Source organism: Amblyomma maculatum, chromosome 4 (assembly GCF_055883805.1).
Source record: "Amblyomma maculatum isolate TAMU_Amacu chromosome 4, ASM5588380v1, whole genome shotgun sequence".
NCBI classification, from domain to species: domain Eukaryota; kingdom Metazoa; phylum Arthropoda; class Arachnida; order Ixodida; family Ixodidae; genus Amblyomma; species Amblyomma maculatum.
Genome location: NC_139347.1, coordinates 105,735,840 through 105,761,050, shown reverse-complemented (window position 1 = coordinate 105,761,050; position 25,211 = coordinate 105,735,840). Strand labels below are relative to the sequence as shown.

General features: G+C 42.9%; 1 long non-coding RNA gene across 1 annotated transcript; it reads right to left on the bottom strand.

Moving 5' to 3' along the window:
* Nucleotides 1–11,013: 11,013 nt before the first annotated feature.
* LOC146191915 (uncharacterized) lies at nucleotides 11,014–24,380 on the bottom strand. The gene is made up of 3 exons (XR_014706372.1): nucleotides 24,134–24,380; nucleotides 17,036–17,157; nucleotides 11,014–11,109 (listed from the first exon to the last, which is right to left on the bottom strand). It is a non-coding gene; the product is annotated as an uncharacterized LOC146191915 (long non-coding RNA).
* Nucleotides 24,381–25,211: the final 831 nt, after the last annotated feature.

The following is a 25,211-nucleotide window of genomic DNA, read 5'->3' as shown; positions in this document are numbered from 1 at the left end:
AGCGACGTGAGTCGCTATATTCGTCTTGAATGCATGTGCTTTGTTTGTCCGTATATCCCACTGAGCTTAATAGCGCAGTGTAAAATGGAGTTCCCAGTTCAATTATTGACTTCTTTTTCACTTTCTGATTTGTAGTGGAAAGGAATAGATTTTATACAGGGCGTACTCATCTTGGACATGTGTTCTGCTCTGCTGCGCCCTTAAAAAGGAGAATAAGGGTGGCCTTCATTGCGGGGTCGCAGTGGTACTGAGAGAGCAACACGTTATGCCATTACCTTCTCCAATATTAGCGGTGAAAGCTACCAACATACGCGCGCACGTTAGTGTACCCTAAAACGTGTGCCCGTCGCAATCCTGTGATTGTGTGCAGGTAAAGTGAGCGTTACAAAACCTTCAGATCCCTGAGGGCATAATCTTCTAATGGCTGTGCCTGTGAGCACATTTATTTTCATCCATTACTGTGACAAATTGCATGACCGTAATACGAGTAATACAAAGCAAGGTTGCAGAAATTCTTAGAAAATGAAAAAGTTCCGATCACTAACTGTGAAGGGAAAATTGTTACTTTTCTTTGCGATTTTGTTTGTTTAGCGCATTGCTAATAACGATCACCTGTGGTTTATCTCTCGTAAAACCTGGATGGAAGCGGAAGCTTATTTTGCAGCGGTGGCGTAGCGGTAGAACATCCGCCTCGCATGCAAGAGGACCAGGGTTCAAATCCCGGTGCCGAGCAATTCTCCACCGTATTTAAAAAAAAAAAATCCGCGTGTCGATGGAATTGCATAAACAGGTTTGGGGCGCGACCTGATGCCGATGAACACCACCGGCAACGCACTCCCTCACCACAACAGGAGTTAGCCACCCTGGTGCAGTAATTGGCCGCAACCTCCTATTTTAAGCTCCATAAAACCCCGGCCCTCAGTCACCAGCAGCTGCGGAAAAACTGAACACGGCGGCGGTCAGACCTGTGACGCAGCAGGGGGTGCTAAGAATACCTGGCTCCGCTGGACAGGCCGCCCTTGGAAACTGACCCTGGCAACGTTTAACGCTAGAACCCTAGCTGGTGAAGCTAGGGTTCCGAATTAGCCTAAATCTGAAGAAGGAACGCAACAAATTAGTAAGAAACAAACCCATCAATTAATTAGTGGTGAGTGGGAGGGCAGAAGAGTTCAGGATCTCGCCACAGAATAGATATTCAGCTCTAAACGAGGATAGCGACATTACCCTAGAAGCAATGAACAATAATTTCAGAGATATCATTACTGAATGTGCAGTAGAAGTAAGCGGTAGGATAGTTAGAGAGGATACCGGTAAGCTGTCTAAGGAGACGAAAGAGTTGATTAAGAAACGCCAGAGTATGAAAGCTTCCAATCCAACAGACCAGATTGAATTGGTCGAGATATCAAAGCTAATCAATAAGCGCAAGGTGGCGATATAAGGAAGTATAACATGGAGAAAATTGAGCATGCTGTAAAGAACGGGGGAAGCCTTAAAGCGGTAAAGAAGAAATTGGGCATAGGCAAAAATCAGATGTATGCGATAAGAGACAAGGAGGGCAACGTCATCACGAATATGGACAAGATAGTCAAAGTAGCCGAGGAGTTCTATACAGATCTCTACAGTAGCCAAAGTATTCAGGACCGTAAGGAGATTGGCGGTAGGGAAAAACAGTCAGACGTTCCACCAGTTACGAATGACGAGGTCAAGAAAGCATTAGAAACTATGAAAAGGGGAAAATCAGCTGGAGAGGATAAGATAACTACAGATTGGCTGAAGGACGGGGGGGATATCGTGTTAGAAAAGCTGGCCACCCTGTATACGCAGTGCCTGATGTCATCGACGGTACCGGAACCATGGAAGAATGCAAACATTATCCTCATTCATAAGAAAGGGGACTCTAAGGACCTTAAAAATTACAGACCAATCAGCTTACTGTCTATTACGTATAAGGTATTTACTAAGGTAATCGCTAATAGAATCAGGACAACCTTAGACTGCAATCAAGCAAAGGATCAAACAGGTTTTCGGAAACGGTACTCTACTATTGATCATATCCATACCATCAATCAGGTGATAGAAAAATGCTCGGAATATAACCAGCCCTTATACATAGCATTCATTGATTACGAAAAAGCATTTGACTCAGTTGAAACCTCGGCGGTGATGCAGGCATTGCGGCATCCGGGGGTAAACGAGCCGTACGTGAAAGTGCTAGAAGATATATTAGTGGCTGCACAGCAACCATAGTTCTGCATAAAGAAAGTAGCAAAATTCCAATAAAGAAAGGTGTTAGGCAAGGATACACAATCTCCCCAGTACTATTCACAGCTTGCTTAGAGGAAGTATTCAGAGACTTTGAATGGGAGCAGTTAGGGATAAGGGTAGATTGAGAATACCTCAGTAATCTGCTATTTGCTGATGACATTGCCTTGCTAAGCAACACGGGGGATGAACTGCAAATAATGATTGGTGACCTAGACAGGAAAAGTAGAAAGATAGGCTTGAAATTCAATATGCAGAAGACTAAGGTAACGTTCAAAATCCTCGGAAAGGAACAGCAGTTTACATTAGGTAGCGAAGTACTGGAAGTAGTAGGCGAATATATGTCTAATTAGGACAGGTAGTAACCGCAGATCCGGACCATGAAAATGAAATAGCAAGAAGAATAAGATTGGGATGGAGCGCGTTTGGCAAGAACTCACAGATTATGACTAGCAGCTTACTGGTATCGCTAAAGAGGAAAGTATATAACAGTTGCATCTTACCTGTACTCACCTATGGGGCTGAAACGTGGAGGCTAACCAAGAGAGTTATACTGAAGTTGAGGACAACCCAGAGGGCTATGGAACGAAAAATGGTAGGGGTAACATTAAGAGATAGGAAGCGTGCAGAATGGGTCAGAGAAATAACTCAGGTTACCGACATTCTAGTGGAAATTAAGAAGAAGAAATGGGCATGGGCAGGACATGTAGTGCGAAGAGAGGATAACCGATGGTCGCTTAGGGTAACAAACTGGATTCCAAGGGAAGGAAAACGTAGCAGGGGGCGGCAGAAATTTAGGTGGGTGGATGAGGTTAAGAAGTTCGCAGGGGTCAAGTGGATGCAGCTAGCACAGAACCGGGTTAATTGGAGAAATATGGGAGAGGGCTTCGCCCTGCGGTGGGTATAGACAGGCTGATGATGATGATGATGATGATGATGATGATTATGATTATTCCCCTCTCACGCCCTATTATTGTAGGGCGCTACATTATTGGGGACACTTAAGCTCACCCTTGAAGGATATGAGGCGAGAGCGTAAGCTATCATCCCACATACAAAGTCCCGCTTTAACCAAGGCGTATGAATGTGCCTGTGTGTTGTAAGGGTAACGCGAATGCAAGAGTTCAGGCCGGCTGATTGTGATATCGCCCTCCTGTAAGCAAGGACCAACCCGAGTTGGCAGCTCCTGCCCACAGCATAGGAGTAACGCACATTCAAATGTCATGGCAGGCTGATTCTAATGCAATCCTCCCACATGAAAGTAGATGCCCGAGTTGGCGCTCTTTAAGGCGCCCGCCGGCACTGACGCTGAAGGCTCGAGTTGGTGTCCGTAGTGACGCTTCCGCTTGAAAAAAGAACAGTTTATCATTTGATGGCTGTCTTCTTAAACAAATTTCAATCAAGAAGGCTGTGTCCCTACGCATCCAACAATTTTTATTAATGGATTGATTAATTAGGGTCTTCATTGCTGCTCAGGCTTTTACTTGCCCCTGTCATTTAATATCTCCAAAGCAGTGGCGTGCACTCCTGAATATTTCCCGCTACGTCGCTTCGCATTCGCTTGCGCCACACATACTGAAGACACTTGCCATCTTTATTCTCCTTGGGCTGCTCCGACTGCTAGATTTTCTGTTGGTGGAGGTTGCTTGATGGAGGTACCAAATACTCAATGAATATTCACGTTTAGTGCGGATGAATGTTTAATGTGAGATTTTCTAACTTTAGGCGATTTCGATTGATTGAATAACTTTATTTGATCAGGGTATTCTTCGCGGTTGCTCCTTTGGTGAAGCCTTCAGTCTTATTCCAGGGCTCCACTTGCTTCCGCCGCCCGTAGAGCACGCTGTTTCAGACCTCGTTGATTTTCACAGCTGTCGCTGGGCAGTATTGCATTCCTTTTCTCCGCATTAGGGTCTTGTGTGACGTTTACCACGTCAATCTTTTGGCACGCCCATATAATATGATACATCGTGAGTTTTTCACGACACTACGGGCATAAGTGCGGATATGCCATGAGGTTAATAATGTTTCGTACGCACAGATTCGGGCGTGGCTCTAGCGGTAGCGGAAGGCTTTCCTAAAAGACGGTCGCTAATAATTCTAACCAACTCTAAAATGGCTTGCCGGAATTTTAGAGATGGCCGGGTGCACAAGGCCGCCATGCGCATACTCCTCTGAGGCGGCTTGTGATGAAATAAAAAAACGCTGAATGAGCGATCAGACCTATATAGAGCACAGTATCATATAAGTGCCGGGACACGCAGGAATGGCGGGGAATCAAGAGGCGGATCGGGTAGCTCGAGGATATGTACGGTGCCGAGCTCCCGGAACTTCCGATCTCGAGGAACCTACGCCGGTGCCTTGCGAGTACTTGGCAATACTTGCATATTACAGGGGGGCGAGACGTAGATACGCGCCAATTAGGGGAGAAAATGCGACCAATCGTCAGATGAATCCTAGTGATATATAAACGCTCGCAGTAAGGGACGTAATGTTCCACTGCTCGCCTGCAATTGAGTTAATTCTTTCCAAAAAATTACAGAGACGAAATCGGTTACCAAGTAAACAGAGGGATGTATCACATTTTTTATAATTAGCAAATTACCTTAGTTGAAGGTGCAGTTTGTTGAAATGAGTCACTCGTTCTTTACCAGTTAAAAAAAAAATAACCTAAGAGAAAAACAAGTTACTTAGCAGCGAAGCTAACACATTAAGCGAAAATTAGTCATCCATGGAGTGGATCGCTAACTGAGCTAATGATCAGTCAACGAGCCTAAAGTAGAAGATTTATTACACTATAGAAGGTAATGAGATCGACCCTAAGACTTAAGTAGCACACTGAGGTGGTGTATTGATACGCGTTGATAACAGCTGTATAAATGCAGTAGTGTTTAAAACAGTCGCAAGCTTCAGTTTAATCAAACACATTATCCTCATGTCGGTGTCATGCAAATTGTAAATTAAATATCAAAACTATGCTTATAATCGCCAGGTATGCAGGCAACAAATATCGCCCGTTTTCAGCTTAATCTTACATGCAATTAGTGAATTACAGAGCTCATTGCGAACCTATAGGTATCGCAAAATGGTGTATATCGATCAGTGTGTTCAGTAATTTCAGAGCCAGTCTGCAGCTGTATTATATGCGAAATGCAAACCACTTTGGTGCTCCAGAAAAACGTTTTCTACCTCAAGAAGCATTGCGAAAATTAGTAGATAGCACAACCGCTTTGTATCATAGAACATAATATACCGCATGGACCACCAAGCAGAGGCTCCGATGAAAGCTTTCTGATCGTGAGATGATATAATTGTTCCTTTTGAAGAGCAGGCGCGTGCAAGCGCAAATGAAATGCGCGCCAGGAGCCTGGACAGATGATATTCGCAAGTTTTGTGCCCCTTGCAAGATGGCCGCCGTCTTACCCTCTGGTGTCTATGGGAGATGAGTCACTCCCCGAAATTAATATGACCACCTTGGCGTATCCGCCCATTTTGTTGGCTGCACACACTAGTGATGCTGGCGAAACTCTAATCTCTTAGCGTTAATCTACATTTTGTACTTCTTTATTGCTTCTTTAGGCAGCAAACAAGCATTGATCGGTAGCGAGCAGGTTTTCCGCAACCATACAAGTCAGCAGGGTTTATTTCGATTCCTATGGAACGTTTTCACAATTCGTATTTGGCTTGAAATCAACAGGAACAAGTAGCACGTAATGCAACACTTATTACGTGTGTATTCCTTTCTTTACATGAGAGTGAAATAGGAAGACAGCTTTGTCGTGAAAGAAAGAGGACCCCAACGCACTGAGAACTTTGCATCGAAGTAATCATATTTGCTAAATAGAGCTTGTATGTGTTCTGCTCATGGAAGCAAATTCAGAGAAACTTGGAATGCATGTTCACCTTGGGTAAAAAGCACCTTCCCTCCTGTGTCCTGGAGAAATCTGATATCAAAAACTGGCATTTCCTGAATATTTTGTGTTACGGAAATGTACTGCTCTGTTAACAAAGAACTTTTTTTACTATAGTCCCTATCTGCGGAATTAGGCGAGCGAATAAAAACACAAGGAAATCCATAAAGTATTCTCTTGTACAGTAACCATCATAAAAACAGGTCCTGGACTGACAACACCAGTTATAATGTTCCGATTTTCAGTGTTGTAATTCTCCGAAATATTAAGTGAAAACGAATATCGACAGTGGATTTCAGGATACCCATACATATATAGGTTCATTTTCTTAGCCTATATTTATACTGCTATGCTAAAGTTCCGACAAGCTGAAAGTGGTCTGGCTCGTAATAGACACGGAATGAAATCTAACTGCTATAGTACAAACCATTTTATTCGGTGATTTAAAGGGAATTGTTCATATAAGTACTAGCGCCAGTTAGCACTTTAAAAAACATTTATCTAAATAAAACTGAAATAAAATTTTCCAGACTGTCGATTTTTTTTTTTTCAACGATTCGGCCTGCCTTCCGTCAGCCTATCGTCCTAAACAAAAATCGGGAAATAAAAGAAAGTCACCGAAGCATACATTGTTTAAAATACTGCTTTAAATTATGATTAACTGACAAAAGCGCAATTTTGTGTGAAAAACACATGTTCAAACCCAAACGCACTGCAAGTATTGCGATGGAAAGGGGCCTATCATCCCTCGGTATGCGGCTTCAGGTATGAATGTTACACGTTGCTATGCGTGACGTTTTACAAACTTTGTGAGCTGTGACTGTTTCAATCGCTCTGAAGATGTCCCCCTTTTAAACATTTGTATGCGAAGATGCTGTTTTTATATATATAAAAAAAAAAAAGAAATGGTGCTGCAGAAAATAAAAAACAAAACTTATGATGCGACACTTGTAGGCTTTTTACTCAAAGAAAAACGAGTAATAGGACTGGAAAGAACAAAAAACGATTTTACCGTGTTTTAGTCAATTAGAGAGGAAGGCAGCTTATTCTTTTTTATGCCTCAAAACGCATTGTGTTCACAAGGATATATTTTGCTTAAGCTAGTGATATTTTCATTCAAAATCGGTATTTATCCTCTGTACAGAATGTCTTGCGGGTATTGTTTTTCGTACACTGAGATAACCTAACTACTCCGAAGTGATTGTTTGAACAAGACCAAGGTTTGAAAACAAGACAATGTTTTGACGCAGTTGTAGCAGATATTCGGGTGCCACAATGATCCGCTATGTTAGCTTTCATGAAGTAATTGTAGAATTTTTCTGTACACATCCCTAAAGACAAATCAATACTGATGTGTAAGGTATTAACGACTAGAATAAAGGTTGTTAGAACTGACGCTTGGGCGAGTTGGTATGCCATTTTCTGAAGAACAGCGCGACTTGGACAAGGACGGAAGGAAGACAACACGGACAGGCGCTGACTTGCAACTGAAGTTTATTGCTCGGAACGTGGTAATATATATCAGGCTCCAAACAACAAGAGAAAACACAGAAGCGATACACATTTGATTAAACACTTGAAAACTCGTGTGATGCCACCACGTCACTTCCCTGTAGCTAGATATCTAAGCTCCTTTGCTGACAACGCCAAGGACGGGCTGCTGACACAGGCGTCATTTGACCATGCGATTTGTGCGGCCTCAATAATTTCACGGGTTATCTTGTCCCGATGCCTATTTAACACTTTTGCTTTTTGGAAATAAGGTTGGCAGTCGTTACTTTCGCAATCTCTGCAATGGATGCCAAGATGCCCTTTAACGGAGTTGAAAACGTTATTATTGTGTTCTCTTAGGCGCTCATTAAGGCATCTGCCCGTCTGGCCGACGTACAGCTTGCCGCAAGATAGTGGGATGGAGTAGATAACACCATCTTTGCATGCAACAAATTGATTCTCATGTTTTATAGTGCACTTTTCTCGTAAAGATTCAGCGTTAACAAGCTTGCACAATTTCCCAAGCTTTTCGGGAGCCGAGAAGACAACTCTGACATTAGCTCGGTGGCCTATCTTCTTTAGCCTGTGGGAAAATTTGTGGATGTAGGGAACGACTGTCGTCTTTTGTTTTTCTTTGGCGGATTCGGCCGTTTCCTTCTTTTTGGTTTTGCCTAAACACGCAAGCATCGATTCAGAAACGGACACGAGCAGTTGCTTGGGATATCCTGCCTTCGCAAGGCGATCGGTTTGACGGTTGAAACTTTCTTTTACGGAATGAAGGCATGATTTGTTTAAGGCATTTGTATAGCACGACTTAGCCACGGCGCGTTTTACGAGCTTAGAGTGCGACGACGCAAACGGAAGCAATGGCTTGTTGCTACGTGGTTCATAAGACCAGCAGGTGTGACTTGGCTGGAAGCTGAGTCTGAGATCAAGAAATCTTATCTCATTATCTTGAGGTACTTCATGAGTCAACGTGAGCGGGTGAAGGCACTGAACAAAAATATCTTGAAACTGGTGCATGACGGAATCAAATTCTTTGTCATCGGTATTTAACAAAACAAGAAAGTCATCAACAAACCGAAAACACTGCAAACATTTCGATCCTTCTAAAAGTCGTTGGAGCATTCTGTCTCTTTTTTTGCGAGTAATAGATCACTGAGCACGGGCGCTACACATGAGCCAATGCACACTCCTTTTTTCTGCAGGTAAAGTTCACCATCCCATGTCGCATAAGTTGATTTTATACACACTTGTAGTAATTCTAAGAAGCCAGCGACGGAGAGGCCTGCCTCGTTTTGGAAGGCGACAACTCCGTACTTGTCAATACATTCTTCGATGCACGATGAAGATCTTTATTATTCACTGCCGCACGACGAGCTGTTTTCGCCTAAGAGAACACAATAATAAAGTTTTCAACAACATTAAAGGGCATCTCGGCATCCATTGCAGAGATTGCGAAAGTAACGACTGCCAACCTTATTTCCAAAAAACAAACGTGTTAAATAGGCATCGGGACAAGATAACCCGTGAAATTATTGAGGCCGCACAAATCGCATGGTCAAATGACGCCTGTGTCAGCAGCCCGTCCTTGGCGTTGTCAGCAAAGAAGCTTAGATATCTAGCTACAGGGAAGTGACGTGGTGGCATCACACGAGTTTTCAAGTGTTTAATCAAATGTGTATCGCTTCTGTGTTTTCTCTTGTTGTTTGGAGCCTGATATATATTACCACGTTCCGAGCAATAAACTTCAGTTGCAAGTCAGCGCCTGTCCGTGTTGTCTTCCTTCCGTCCTTGTCGAAGTCGCGCTGTTCTTCAGAAAATAGAATAAAGGGTAGCAGCGCATTTACTAATCTGAAGAAAAAAAGCCTCCCGGAAGATTTTTTTTGTGAAGCATATAGGCATTACAAAACGAAAATTAAAATGGCGGAGACGAAAGATGCTCTGAAGTTTCTTTAGGGGGTATGTATTGCCGCACAGATACCCAGAAACCAAAACCGGCTGGAAATCTCTTACCGCACCTCCATCAGCATAAACATCAGCGGAGGCTTCCACAGCCGACTTCTGCAGGGACACAACGCGACTCAAACGGGATCACGAGTGAAATATGAAGCGAACGTCTAGTATGCGATGGATTTGCCGTTCTCCAAAGGCTTACTGGGGGGGAAAGTAAATAACAAAAATGAGGTCGGTTCCTAATGATGTCCACGGTTTACATCTTTGCAATGTTATCGACGAATAGGATAGACCGTAGTTTATCCGGCACTTCAGCATCCACCCCTCTCCCTTCCTCACCTCCTCTTTCGGCCTTATAAAAAAAAAAAAAAAAAAACGAACGAGGTGTTTGCGAGGAAACAAAATTAGAAAATAGCAAACTAAACCCCTGGACGCCGGATGTGGCGCAGGACACAGTATAAAATGTATCTGTGAAACATTTACGAGGTAAAATATATTCCCAGTCTTGTGCCGTGGTTTTAGTGAAATTACTGCGATTATTTTGAACCTGCCCTATTTTTCTCGCTCATTTGCCGCAGATTCTGTTATGCATGTATGTAGGACAGATGTATAGCCTTTACGAGAGCGGCCCTGTCTTTCTTTTATTTCTGAATGAGTCGAGAACTTGTTTAAACTGTTGCCGTAGTATTTCAAAGAGTTTGTTTTTCTAAGAGGCATTCTTACTCTTTCCTGTTCGCTTCATATGGAAACTGTGGCAGTTGGGTTCAATGAATTGCCTTGACTACAAGAGTGTGAGGTAAACACGTGCGCAGGTATAAACGCAAGCTACCCTAGCACAAAAGATGAACATAAAAATGGAATAAAGTGACACCTTCAGTGCCGTGGAGAATAGGGATACCACGCACAGTCCTTGAAAACTGTCGGAGCCTTTCGGCTGCCATGGGAAGCGTCGACATGAATGATAAATGAGAACCTCTGAGAAGACGGCTGTTGTGAGAGAGAAGCTGCAAGAGCAATTCAGGATTAAGAAAGAAAGGAGAAAGGCCGTGCGACAGGTTGTACCGATCGCGCCGGGAGGCATGCCTCCGCTTTTGTTCGGTTGTCGCCACATTTCTAGGTTGCAAGAACACTGGTGCCAAATGTTTTCCCGCATGCTGTTCAAAGCCAGTGCTTACGCAAGTCCGGTATCCTGCCCTAAGAGTAAAAAAAAAAAAGCGACCTTGATCATCCTTCATTGGCCTTCTCAAAATACCTTCGCAGACTAAGAGCGTCCCTTCATGATGCACTTTACCATGAATACTTGGCATAGAAGAACACCTATTTCGTGTCTTGTCGGACTGCGGTATAACGGAAAACCATGAAAGCAGGAAGCTGTTGGAATTAATACCTTTGTGTGGGCGAGTCGGTGAAGCATCTGCGCCAGTCCTGTTTCCCTTGTGTTCTGGCCTTTTGCGTTCCTGGTCTTGGAATTATTTTCCTACAACGTGGCCTGCAAGCATATATAATAATGCCTTTGGCTACTCTGAGAACGGTGGCGATCGCAAGCCTTGGATAGGTTAAAAAGTGGCTGAAATTTATTTTAATGAATCTTCCAAAAGATTTGTCGTTTTATAATATTTTCGGTGATTCAAGCCTACAAGTGAGAAAACTGCCTGCGTCGCACCTGCAAAATTCTACTCCCTCAATTGAATTGTATTTTCCAGATTTTTTTAAATGGGCGTGAAGTGTGCGCGTAACATGAAAATTACTTGTTCGGTATTCAACTCATTAAAGGACGATTTAATAAATGTCTACGCTCTTTCCACAGGTCAGCGCGCACGTTGAACCACGTGAGTCTTGCGATTCGCTATATTTAGTCTCCCAGCATTGTGCCTTTGGCGCTTAAGTATGCAGCCAACTTGCGTACTGAAACTGTGCAACTTGAGATGCAAGAACTATTTATAATGAACTAGTAGAAAGCAAGCGGTCAGACGGGGCAGGAATAGAGGCACACGTTGAAAGGAGGGTCACCAAGATGGAATACTGGGCGTTGGGGGGGGGGGGGGAGGGGGGCTCGATTGCCTTAACACTTGTGCTTTTGAAGTTTGGATGCTCACGCTCTAGGTACATACCCCTGTCCAACTGCGTTCCGACAAGTGCAGTAGTGGTGGCTGCAACCCGTGGGATCATTTTGGATGAGTTTATTCAAGCAGTTGTCGTTGTGGAGCTTTATTGCTCCAAAGACAGGGTCGGCAGTTGAACAAGATTTTGTTCTCTCTGTCACGTTCCGCACTTTACCACCAGTCAAACTCAGCCTATTACACTGTCGAGGTTTTTCAGCAATGCTAGGCCTTGGTTCCTGAACCGCACCACGAGCGGCTGGTCCCGGCCACCAGCTACACCGAAGCCGTTCGTCGCCCGCCGCCCAACTAAGCCGCGCCGAGCTCACCGAGCTGTCAGTGCCTCCAACCTTGTGGAAGCGACGCGTGGCGCAGTGCTCAGCCATTTCTTCAGCAGCAGACAATCAAGACCCTGTTTTGATTATAGCTTACATAGAGCAGCAGCTAACCCTGCTTACGTCGCGACAAAACAAAACAGCCTGCTAATTCATGTTTATACAAGTATACATTTCATTGAATACAGTGTAAGAAATCTAAAGTTTGACGAAATATCGTCTGATCGGGTAAATTCATGAAGGGTTAAGGGTCGCGGACCAAAAAGGTAATTGTAAAAAACCTGCCAATTGTCTTTTGACAATTACCTTTTTTGGTTGGTGCCCCTTAACCCTTCAATACAGTGAAAAGCGTTAATAAAAAATAATTTTCAGCATATCTGCGCTGGGAATCCACTCAATAAATGGCCCGTGGTCATTTCGCTACCTTCGCGCAGACCTACGGTGCGCCCGCCAACAGGGTGGCGGGGTGGAGGGGGTTCATCATCATCATCATCATCATCATCATCATCATCAGCCTTATTTACCCACTGCAGGGCGAAGGCCTCTCCCATATTTCTCCACTTAACCCGGTTCGGTGCTAGCTGCATCCACTTGACCCCTGCGAACTTCTTAATCTCATCCGCCCACCTAACTTTCTGCCGCCCCCTGCTACGCTTTCCTTCCCTTGGAATCCAGTTTGTTACCCTCAGCGACCATCGGTTATCCTCTCTTCGCACTACATGTCCTGCCCATGTCCATAATTCTTCTTCATAATTTCCACCAGAATGTCGGTAACTTGAGTTATTTCTCTGACCCACTCTGCACGCTATCTCTTAATGTTACCCCTACAATTTTCCGTTCCATAGCCCTCTGGATTGTCCTCAACATAAGTAGAACTCTCTTGGTTAGCCTCCATGTTTCAGCCCCATAGGTGAGTACAGGCGAGATGCAACTGTTGTATACTTTCCTCTTGAGCGATACCGGTAAGCTGCTAGTCATAATCTGCGAGTGCTTGCCGAATGCGCTCCATCCCAATCTTATTCTTCTTGTTATTTCCTTTTCATAGTCTGGATCTGCGGTTACTACCTGTCCTAAGTAGACATATTCGCCTACTACTTCCAGTATTTCGCTACCTAATGTAAACTGCTGTTCCTTCCCGAGGCTGTTGAACATTACCTTAGTCTTCTGCATATTGATTTTCAAGCCTACCTTTCTACTTTTCCTGTCTAGGTCATCAATAATTATTTGTAGTTCATCCCCCGAGTTGTTAAGAAAGGCAATCTCATCAGCAAATCGCAGATTACTGAGGTATTCCCTATTTACCCTTATCCCTAACTGCTCCAATTCCAAGTCTGTGAATACTTCCTCTAAACAAGCTGTGAATAGTATTGGGGAGATTGTGTCTCCTTACCTAACACCTTTCTTTATGGGAATTTTGCTACTTTCTTTATGCAGAACTATGGTTGCTGTGCAGCCACTATATATATCTTCCAGCACCTTCACGTACGGCTCATCTATCCCCTGATTTCGCAATGCCTTCATCACCGCCGAGGTTTCAACTGAGTCAAATGCTTTTTCGTAGTCAATGAATGGTATGTATAAGAGCTGGTTATATTCCGAGCATTTTTTTATCACCTGATTGGATATGATCGATAGTAGAGTACCGTTTCCGAAACCCTGCTTGATCCTTTGCTTGATTGCAGTCTATGGTTTTCCTGATTCTATTAGCGATAACCTTAGTAAATACCTTATACGTAACAGACAGCAAGCTGATTGGTCTGTAATTTTTAAGGTCCTTAGAGTCCCCTTTCTTGTGAATGAGGATAATGCTTGCATTCTTCCATGGTTCCGGTACCGTCGATGACACCAGGCACTGTGTATACAGAGGGGCCAGTTTTTCTAGCACGATATCTCCCCGTCCTTCAGCAAATCTGTAGTTATCTGATCCTCTCCAGCTGATTTCTCCCTTTTTATAGTTTCTGGTGCTTTCTTGACCTCGTCCTTCGTCACTGGTGGAATGTCTGACTGTTTTTCCCTACCGCCAATCTCATTACGGTCCTGACTACTTTGGGTACTGTAGAGATCTGTATAGAAGTCCTCGGCTAATTTGACTATCTTGTCTATATTAGTGATGACATTGCCCGCCTTGTCCCTTATCGCACACCGCTGGTTTTTGCCTATGCCCAATTTCTTCTTTACCGCTTTAAGGCTTCCACCGTTCTTTACAGCATGCTCACTTTTCTCCATGTTATACTTCCTTATATCGACCACCTTGCGCTTATTGATTAGCTTTGATAACTCGGCCAATTCGATCTGGTCTGTTGGATTGGAAGCTTTCATACTCTGGCGTTTCTTAATCAAATCTTTCGTCTCCTTAGACAGCTTACTGGTATCCTCTCTAAATATCCTACCGCCTACTTCTACCGCGGACTCAGTAACGATATCTCTGAAATTATTGTTCCTTGCCTCTAGGGAAATGTTGCCATCCTCAGTTAGAGCTGAATACCCATTCTGTAGCGAGATCCTGAACTCTTCTGCCCTCCCCCTCACCGCTAATTCGTTGATAGGTTTCTTTCTTACTAATCTGTTGTGTTCCTTCTACAGATTTAGGCTAATTCGGGACCTCACCATCCTGTGGTCACTGCATCTCACTTTCCCGATTACCTCTACATCTTGCATAATGGCGGGGGTTGAACACATTATGAAGTCGATTTCATTTTTAGTCTCTCCGTTATTACCTTTCCATGTCCATTTCCGGTTTTTCCGTTTGCTGAAGAAGGTATTCATGATTCGTAAGTTATTGCGCTCTGCAAACTCAACTAGTAACTTCCCCCTGCTATGCCTAGAACCAAGGCCATAGTCACCTACTGCCTTGTCTCCTGCCTGCTTTTTCCCTACCTTGGCATTCAACTCGCCCATTAGTACAGTATACTGCGTCTTTACTTTTCGCTTTGCCGATTCTACATCTTCATAGAAGCTTTCAACTGCCTGGTCATCATAACTACATGTAGGAGCATAGGCCTGTACAACCTTCAGTTTATACCGCTTATTAAGCCTAATTACGATGCCTGCAACGCTCTAATTATTACTATAGAATTCATCTATATTACCCGCTATATACGTATTGACAAGGAAACCTACTCCTAGTTGTCGCCTCTCAGGTAAACCTCAATAACACAGTACATGCCCATCCTTCAGTACAGTATATGCCTCATTCGGCCTCCTAACCTCACTAAGCCCTATGACATCCCATTTTATGCCCTCTAGTTCCTCAACAGCACTGCTAAACTAGCTTCACTAGCTAGCGTTCTAGCATTAAACGTTGCCAGGGTCAGTTTCCAATGGCGGCCTGTACAGCGGAGCCAGGCATTCTTAGCACCCCCTGCTGCGTCACAGGTCTGACCGCCGTCGTGGTCAGTTGTTCCGCAGCCGCTGGTGACTGAGGGCCGGGGTTTTATGGAGCTTATCATAGGAGGTTGCGGCCAATTACTTCACCAGGGGGGCCAACTCCTGTTCTGGTGAGGGAGTGCGTTGCCGGAGGTGTTTACCGGCATCAGGTCGCACCCCAAACCTGTTTATGCAATTCCATCGACACGCGGATGTTTTTTTTTTTTTTTTCATCCGGTGGAGAATTGCGTGGCACCGGGATTTGAGCCCCAGTCTTCTTGCATGCGAGGCGGATGTTCTACCGCTACGCCACCGCTGCAGCTGGGAGGGGGTTAAAGCTCGATCAACGACCTGATTGGCGGCCCGAATATCCAGATTGCAAAACTGCGATTGGACGTAACGTAGTCATAGTACTTTGAGTAAAAGATGTATAAGATGAGTATTTCGGTAAAGTCATACTCGTTCTTGCGTGCCATGTGCGTGCTTCATGATTTGCGTACGTTTGTACATCAATTCAAGTCTCCCAATTGGGGTCATTTTTAGTCGTATAAGGCCGGTCGGGCATTATTTTTCCATATCACCCGTGCTGAGGAACTATGATTTAGGGTTTATGCCAGCGAAATCAAACTCAGCTGCCCAGCCATACCGCCTCGTGCTCGCATTATTGCTCTAGTCAACGATGCGTTAGTGTCGACAAAATTTTGCAACGGAAGAGAAATAAATTCATATAGCGCGAAGCGTATAGCTCGTTCGGTCGAATAGGCGTCGACGTAACCTCGAAGTAAGAAAACATTGCCTGAAAAACCTTGCTTTTGTCATTAAGCTAGGATTAACCAGAGCTAAACAGCAACAAATTTTTTATGCTTATTTAACCTTACTGAAGTACTGTAATGCTTCACCCGACACCCCTGTCATCGGGCCTAAGTTTCCGATAATATTTTTATTGTTTCGCTCTGTTCTCCCAATTTTTCGTACCACAGAACATAGCTTACCTGGGTACTTCACCGTGACATTTAAAAAAAAAAGAAAACTGGGGGAGACTTAAGCTCCGCATAACGGAATGACTCGAGTACAATATATATCTCTCTATACGTCTCTAAAGCGATTTGTTACTCGCCTACTCACAAATACACCAATATATTCCTTCTGATATCTTGAAATACTTATCGGTCTAGAGGCTTAAACTGTCGCATTAAGCGGACGACCGCCCAATATTCAAATGAAGGCTGTCTTTACCCAGTCATTCAACTGTGCTTACGTGACAGTGCGGAAGCGTGTCTAGCAGAATGTAATGATGCTGGGTTTGAGTCGACACCCTCCCTGCCATTTCATAAGGGTCACCCGGAAGCTTTGCTACGTTACGTGGTGTCTTAGCGGATCACTTTTATAAAATGGAGCATTTCTGGTTCGGTGGACCCAAGCAAATTGTATCCTGAGAGCGAACATTCTGATGAACAGCTGCGAGTCGATAGTAAACAGCTGCTAGGGAAAGCCTTGAAAGCTTACGAGAGGATTTCAATAATTTCGATCAGATATTTCTTCTTAAATATCCCATTATAATAATGAAATACTTTTATGCTCCGAACTAATTAAAATCGCAAAAAATTCTTCTTACTTGTAATGCAAGCCTCTTCTCAAGGACTCTCATTACAGTTCTTTCTTGAAATGCGTTCAAGTTTGACAGGGTGCAATAAAGCCAGTGTTACTTTTGAAATCTGTCAGCCTCGTGACGCTAAACTGTACAGAGAAAAAACGGCGCTAATGAGCGGTAAACCATCAATTAAGATTTAAGCTCCTTATAGCGTTATATCTCTTTCGCTATGTTTCAGGCAAACGTTTCAACGTTTGGCGTTGCCAATTTTTACAGCCCTGTAATACCTTTGTTTTTTCGTGACTAATTATATTTCTCTCCGTTACCGACAAACACGGACAAGCTAATGGAAGATGTGAACAGAGCCTAAGCCAGGGAAAAACGCCGTTTTCTTCGTAGATGCTTTGAACCCCGTTTGAATGAGTCACAATCAAGGACTACACACGTTTTCTTTTTCGTGATTCTGACTTTCTTTAGAGGTAAACAATGAGGCATTAAATGCATTCCTTCTATTGCTGTGAACCTAAACTTTTGAATAATAACAAGCGCGTGCATTTACCCTATGCTGCGCCTCATAGGCTAAAAGCAATGGTAATACAAACAGACATGGCAGTAATTGAATTAAAGTAATGAAATTACTGTAATGTAATTACTTTTTCGGTAATTTGTATGTAATGAATTACTTTTTCAGTTTGGTAATTTAGTAATGTAGTTAATTATTTTTGGCACTAATTTCGCAACAAAGTAATTAATTCCTCTCAAAATTACTTTTACTAAAGAGCGTCATCACTCCTTCAATAGACAACAATGTAGAGTGTGCGAAAGCAGGAACGATGTGCTGCAATCCAAAGCCAGCGTAACGGATTGGCAAAAAGCGACAGAATGGAGCAGAACTATATAGTCAACTAGAATACTCTGGAGAACAAGTTGTTGTTTTGTTTAATAGCTTTACTTAGTTTTTGCATTTATGGAAACTAGAAAGTAAATTCAAAGTAATTAAATTACTCAGTGGAAGTAATTGTAATGTAATTTCATTACTTTTGGGGAGCAGTAGTGAGTAGTGTAATTTAATTACTTTTCTACGATTTTCAGCAAAGTAATTAGTAATGTAATTTAACTCCTTTTAAAAAGTAATTTTGCCATGTACGAATACAAACTATAACAATTCTAGAAGGCACGAGTTATTTGCTTCATTTGATGGTGTAATCGGAAAATAAGAAGATACAGGGCAATGGGAGCCATGAAGCCACATTGCCCCGAAGGGATCGAGCCTAAGACTGCACTGGTTTTTTATGAGAATAGCAGGATTTGGTAGGTCCAGTAAAATACGTTGCGGGGCTAGTTGGTTCATGCTCGTAGACTTATGTAAAGCGCAGCAGAGACACCACAATCAGACAAAAGAGACAGGACACCACCCTGTCCTGTCCCTCTTGTCTGACTGTGGTGTCTCTGTTGCGCTTTACATAAGTTTACGAGGATTGGATAGGAAATGGGCTAAGAATGTACAAAAAGGTTTGTGTGAGTTAAGAAAGAATATGAACAGCGCAATTTTCGATAACAACTCTGGTTGCTCGAGTTACTTTTTAAGCATCCTCGGAAGGCAAATACTCATCTTTAGCCGAACCTACAATCGTTCGCCTGCATTTACACCCAGAAAATTGCTGCTATTTCGCCATCTCCCTGGCCATCAAAACTGAAATCCTTAATAAAGACGATGATATCAGTTTCTGGTTACGTAATACAGTTTCCTTCATTCGTTCGTATTTCAGGTAATAAAAATGCATAGCGACATCATCGGACACTCCTTCGACTTACTCCAGAATGCTGGGGCGCAATGCCGGAGGCAGTTAGGTGTGTTCCCATCTATTACAATGAGAGAACTCATGCCTCCTAACACAGTTATCACGACTGAATCAATATATCACTTTCCCTAGCCTTAACGATTTGCTTCTTTACATACAAAAATCCGTGAAGCCAGTTTTAGGGGGCGATATTCCTTTCATTCTCAAGCATCACTCCTCTGGAATCCTGTTCTAAAAAATTATTTTTTAGCTTTGTGAGCCTTTATGCCAACTTGCTTTGAGGTTCTGTGGTCCCTGATACCTTTATTTTTGAAAGATAAGAATGAATAAAACTGCATTGATATTTTCCTATGTTTTCCTCCAATAAGATGGTCGGAAACTGCTTAAGGCTTCACTTATATTCACCATCAGAATGTATGCAGACAGCCTCCTAGGGATTACAGCTATATGAAATACGTGCACAGTGGGATGCACAGTGGGATTCCATTTGGCATAGCGAACGGTGTCATACGAGCAGACACAGTCAGCTGGACGATGGTTCTTTCTTACTCGTCTATTCTCGAAAACATCGCCTGGGGAGCGCACACTCTCCTAATTGAGCATCTCGTTATCCAGCGTTCACTGACGTGGTTGCCTCGTAAACGTTCCGAAGCCCTAATGCACAACGTGCGGCCGGGGGCAGCAGGCTTTCAAATTGGTCAATGGTGCGCATAAATGCATGCGCTAAACCTTTTTAATAAAGTAGGGTGAAACACATTTATGACAAAATCTTCATCCAAGAAGCGCAGTGGTGCGATTTCAAGCCCACGGCTTGTCTATTATAGCAACCGCAAGCCACATGTTGTACCACTCGTTAAACAAGGGTGTCCAAGCTTACTTTATTAAAGAGTAAAAAATAAAACACTTGAGGTTGGCCACGGAAACCAGTTGCATATATCTACCAGCCGTCTTGTGCAGCAGAAGAAATGTTTTGCAATTAAGTTTTAGTAACCAGTATATTTTTCTAAATTATAAATATTCACTTTAGAATATAAATGTTATTTGCAAAGTTGGACAACACTTTCAGAATCCCCCATTCCATCATTTGCGGCCAAGAAAGCCTGAAGCATTTCTTTTTTCTGGGCTCTAAAGAAAGCCCGCGAAATGCCAAAAAATTAATTACTTAAACGGCGCATACGCGCGATGCGGTTTTGCTGTTTCTAACCGTGGCTTCAGTGAACCAAATCAACTGCGGCGTGGCTTCATGGGCTCGCTCCCGCGGTAGGCCGAAATGTTCGCGATGGTTCCCTTGCCTCCGCCAGCCATTCGTCGCATGTGGCGGTGCAAGTTGTAGCAAGCTCGCCACACTTGCTGCAATTATCGCCAGTTCATCATCCTACCGCAGGAGCCGGGGCGTTCAGTCGATGCGGCACCTAATTTCACTCATTCAAATTAATATTATAGAGCACCACAGTCGCGGGGAGGAAATGCGCTAGGGGCGTTATAGTTTTTGCATTTCGTGAGCTTTCTTTGGAGCGCGGAAAAAAGATACCCATGAGGCATTCTTTACCGCAAATAAATGGAATGGCTGTTTTGGAAGGTGCTCTCCAGATCTGCAAATCCCATTTATTTTCTAAAGCCAATATTTAGTATTTGAAAAGATTACATTAAACAGAATATTTAATAGCAAAACAAAATGCCTATGGTGTGCCAGTTGGCAGCTGTATGCTAGTGATTTCCCTCTCCTGCCTCAATTGTTTTATTTTTTAACCTTTGAATAAATTAAGCTCGCACGCACTGCATAAGTCAGGAGAACAAGCTCTAGCCGAGTACAAACGCTGCAGACCGGAGTTGGTTTTTGAATGCTTTTGTGAAACGGTTCTATGATGGAAACAAACGATCTTCTGTGCTTACTATATGGACGTTGGGGGGCTTTTTTAGCGTGATTTTAATTATTTCTGAACTTAACAAAGGCCGCCACAGTCTGTGATTTGGTGACTATTTCCTTACGTATAACGCTGGCTTTTGTTTCTGTACCGGAACCCATTAATTTCAACGAGATAACTAAATGACACCATGAAAGGCTTTTCCGCATTATATGATGTTAGCACAATTTCAAAAATACTGTCAGTTACGCCATGTGACAAGACATACGCCACTTGACAGCGCAAGAATTCCAGAAGTTTTTTTTTTTTTTAAGGTTGATTTTATAGAGTGCGGAACGTCTTTTAAGTGAATCGCGCATTACCACACGGTTAATTGAACCCACAAAACCAGTTCTGATCCTCGCACTTGGAAAGAGGCTGTATGACGGGATTTAAATTGTTTAAGCCGAGAACGTTTTGGTTCCTTTCGTTAGCGATATGGTAGAAAACGACAAATTTACCAAACAACAGGCTGTCATACTAAAGGAGAAATATTTAAAAGACTGCTTGTGAGCATAATAAATAAATGTGCTGATTGATAAAAAAAAAACTTTAAGCATACATTTTTAGAGACGACTTACATTTAACTCTATTTTTTTTATAAGAAGAGAAAAACATCATTAGGGATACGTAAGTAATGACGTAAAGTAGCGATGCATGTAATATTATTCGGAAAACGGGGCTGAAGAAAGTGTACGGAAATGGAAGCTATTTTTACTGGGTCTTCTATCACATCCCAATTTTCCCGCCGGCACTATGAAGCGTTAAAGTAATTTACGGGAGAAGAGGCCCACTCGGACAACAAAAGAAGACATCTATCTTCTGCCATGACTGGAGTGGCGTTCATCAAGTGGAGCTCGTGGTTCGTGCACATTCATTCAACTCCTGTGGCCGCGGAAAACGCTCTTCCCGGTGTGCATCCAATCAGCAGACGTAGGTGGAACCGGAGAGCAGCGCTTTGTTGGAGAGGTATATGCTTTGTTGGACCAACCGGCCAGATTACTCCCTGTACATTTTCACTGAGGTTGAATCACAACAGAGGTCTCTCTTGTGCGCTCGCCAGCGTGGGCTCCTGTTTCTGACAGGGCACATGCTTCACTTCACACTAGCACATAGTACGGAAGAAGCTTCCTCTATAAACTGCACTAAACCAACGCCCGTGCTGGATGAGCTCAAGTGCGGAATGTCTCTCTATCACACCATCCAACAACTTTATGAAACGAGTAAGGGGAGGGAATGTAGTCTAGAAAGCCGGTGTCTATAGAAATTGCAAAAGACCAGTTTATATATAGGCAGTAATAAGGCAGAACTTTGAGGGGCTCTTTTTTTTACCGATTTTTTATTTATTTATATTCTTAAAAGCAAACCTAGCCACAGTCAACAGTAAATTCTGCAGATTCTTAAAGCTTCCGTTGCGGCATCGTATATATGATTCCATAATTAACTTTAGCCGAGCTCCTTTCTTGTGTTCGTCTGTGGCAAGGCGCCAATGTGGTGCTTCTATTTACTTGACTATCCTTCTATTTCGTCTTTTTTACCGAACCAAAGCATGCTCACGTCTAAGCCGTCATAACCGGTGTTTTGGGCTTTACTAATGCCTATAATTATATTTAGTCTTTCATTAAGTTGTTAGTTTCTTTACAAGTATTAGTTTCCTGAAATAATTTGTACGCGACCTCTCAGAACCTCTGTCCAGTTTGCCTATGTTCAAAGTTGCATATATGGATGACTTTATTTTCTTTTCAAGGCCTCGCAAAACTCTTTCATCACTAGCTGGTAGTTGTAGTCTCCATTATCGTCTATATATATTTTACGCGTTTCTTAGAGATGCAAGCTGATTTCTACATTCCTTTGTGTACTTTGCGCACTTACACAGATTTTCTGTCTTCGTCTCCTTCAAACGCCCTATAAGTACAATATATATATTTCTACATGACCCGCCATCCTTCATGAAATCTGCGCTTTTTTACCGCAGCACTTGTAATATTCTTTAACCGGAGTCTTTGATAAGGAGCGAGTTTCAAGGTATTCTCAAAATTCATAGTTCTCTAGTCTCCGCATTCGCGCGGTTTCTGGTTAAGGACCTGCAACGTTTTTATTTTTCTATAATAAAAAGGCTGCGTTTTTTTTCGCTCATAAAAATATCTTCACAGCGTGTTCGTGTGACAGATGCGTTCAGAGATTAGTGTCTGATGCAAATGTTATTAATTGTTGCTTCTTTGTTTTGTTGTCTCTGCAGAGAAGCAGCTGGTATCATTTTTTTTTTCAAGTAAAATCTCCTTTTCTGTCCGAATTATGTGCCCAAATAGAAAGGCGGTGATCTTTAATGGTAAGGGTTGAACTTTTCTGTAAGAAAACAGAATATGTCGGAGTAAACGGAGTGCGAAACAACGGATGATTTGTGGCAAGCATAAAGCTGCAGTAAAAACTTTCACACGACTTCCTCGGCTTTCGTGGTGTAAGAAAAACGTTGCACTGAAATTTTGTGATCAAGGCTGCCCACCTTGCACCAAAAGTAAACTGCTCTCAAATGACTAAAATGGTGCATTGGTTAGGTTGCTCGGCATCTGTACACAAGGATACGGGATGGAATCCCGGGTGCTGCAGCCACTTTTTGATGGAGGTGAAAAATAAAGCGCCCGTCTTCTGTACAATGGTTTAGGAGCCATGTTTACATGTTAGCCCATAGATGTTTAGGAGCCCAAGGGTGTTATAATTTCCGGAATCCTCTACGGCGCCTCGCAAAGCCTCGGTTGCTTTGGGGTGTGAAGCCCCACAAATATAACCAAACCGAAATATTCTTTTGGTTAAGTTAATATCACTTTTTTGTTTAAAATATCATCTTTTTGTTACGACTGACTTGCTCCCATTAAGAAATGAACAAATTGGTGGCGTCACGGGGAAACCAACTTCTGGCATATATTTTGAGAAAAGAATATAGTGGCTGTTCATGGCCGCTCACTGTATAATCCTGATTATGAAATTCTACGATAAGGCACAAAAATTGCTAACGACAACCTTCAACAAAGTATTGCACGCTGCGCGTGGCTGCAAACATTCGGTTGAGTAATCTGTCAGAAACGAATTGTTAACCTCATGCTGACAGCATTGGGCTTAAACAAGTGAACGTGATATGCCAAAAGTGTGTGGCACAGCCCATTTGTTAGAAACATTATAGCCCAATACTCAGAGCTTTAGAGGGAAAGAAAAGGCTTTCGGTGAACAACATGCAGAACTTCTGGAAGTGTGCGGCGTCGCTGAGATGCTATAAGTCTTATGTAGCGGCTTACTACCGTGAGCCTAACTACACCCACTGCACCACAACTGCATCTTCCACTTCGCTCCGCTAACACGGGCCTGCACCAAGTTTCATCAAACTAATCCCCCCAAGCTGCTAATCACCTCTGCCCACCTACCTTTTGGCCGGCATACACACAGAACAACCGGATAGATTAGAACCATTCGGTTGTTCCGTCACTGTAGCCGAGCCTCTTGCCCTTGAGTCAGTTTAAGCAGTTTGACGCGGCGGCCTCCGAATCGTGCCAGATGTATGGTTAAACCTTTATCCTCTGCAATAAAGCCCGCTGTTGCACTGGAGCTGATCACAGAGGCCACGTTAAGACTCTGCCATTTTACTCGGCGGCTATCAGATGACACCATATGTACCACTGAAACTGCACTGCACCAGGGCCACCGCCGCAGTATGCTTGTGCAATCTCACTCTCGCAGGGTATTTTAATTCTAGCAAAAATATTCTGTGCAATTTTTTTCATCATAAATCATAGATGATGAGCTTTCACTGAGAGCACTCTCTTCTTATTTAAAACCTGTAATCTGAAAATGCAGACAAGGTTCAGTTTGTCAAGAGTGTTCGTTTAATAGTTTTTAGCAGTTTGTGCATGGTGGGTAGTCTTCAATAATGTGCAGGCGGGTGCTCATTTCGGCTGATCTGCAGTGCACATCTATTGCATCTTTAACTGTCGCTGCATACTTATTTTGTATGTGTGTGACATTATTTCCCATCACATAATTTACAAGATCAGATAGATGTTCGTTCCATATCGAGCTTAATGAGTTTGGATTTGCAAATTATATTTGATCTGTGTGTGCTCTCATAGAGGGTCCGTCATCATTTCTTCTGTTCATCCGTCGAATGAAACTCGCAGCTGGAATAAAACTTGTTAGAATAATACCAGGTGTTTTTGAACATTCTGCATAAAAAGATTTGTCATTTCGACAGAATGTGCGATTATTCATTTCTGTCACGCTTCGAGCCAAGTATATATACTTGCCAACTTCTGGAAATAAAATCAGTTGTCAGTCAGCGCTGTGTTTGTGTCCTTTTGATCTTCATCCTGTCCTTCGCGCTGTTTATTACAAATATGCATGTTGTGTATAATAGTGTATTTTCAAAAGAAGTGCGGCTGATGGTTTATAGTATGATGAGTTTGCTATGCTTCTGACTCTTGTTGCTCTGTAAAATATGTATTTTTT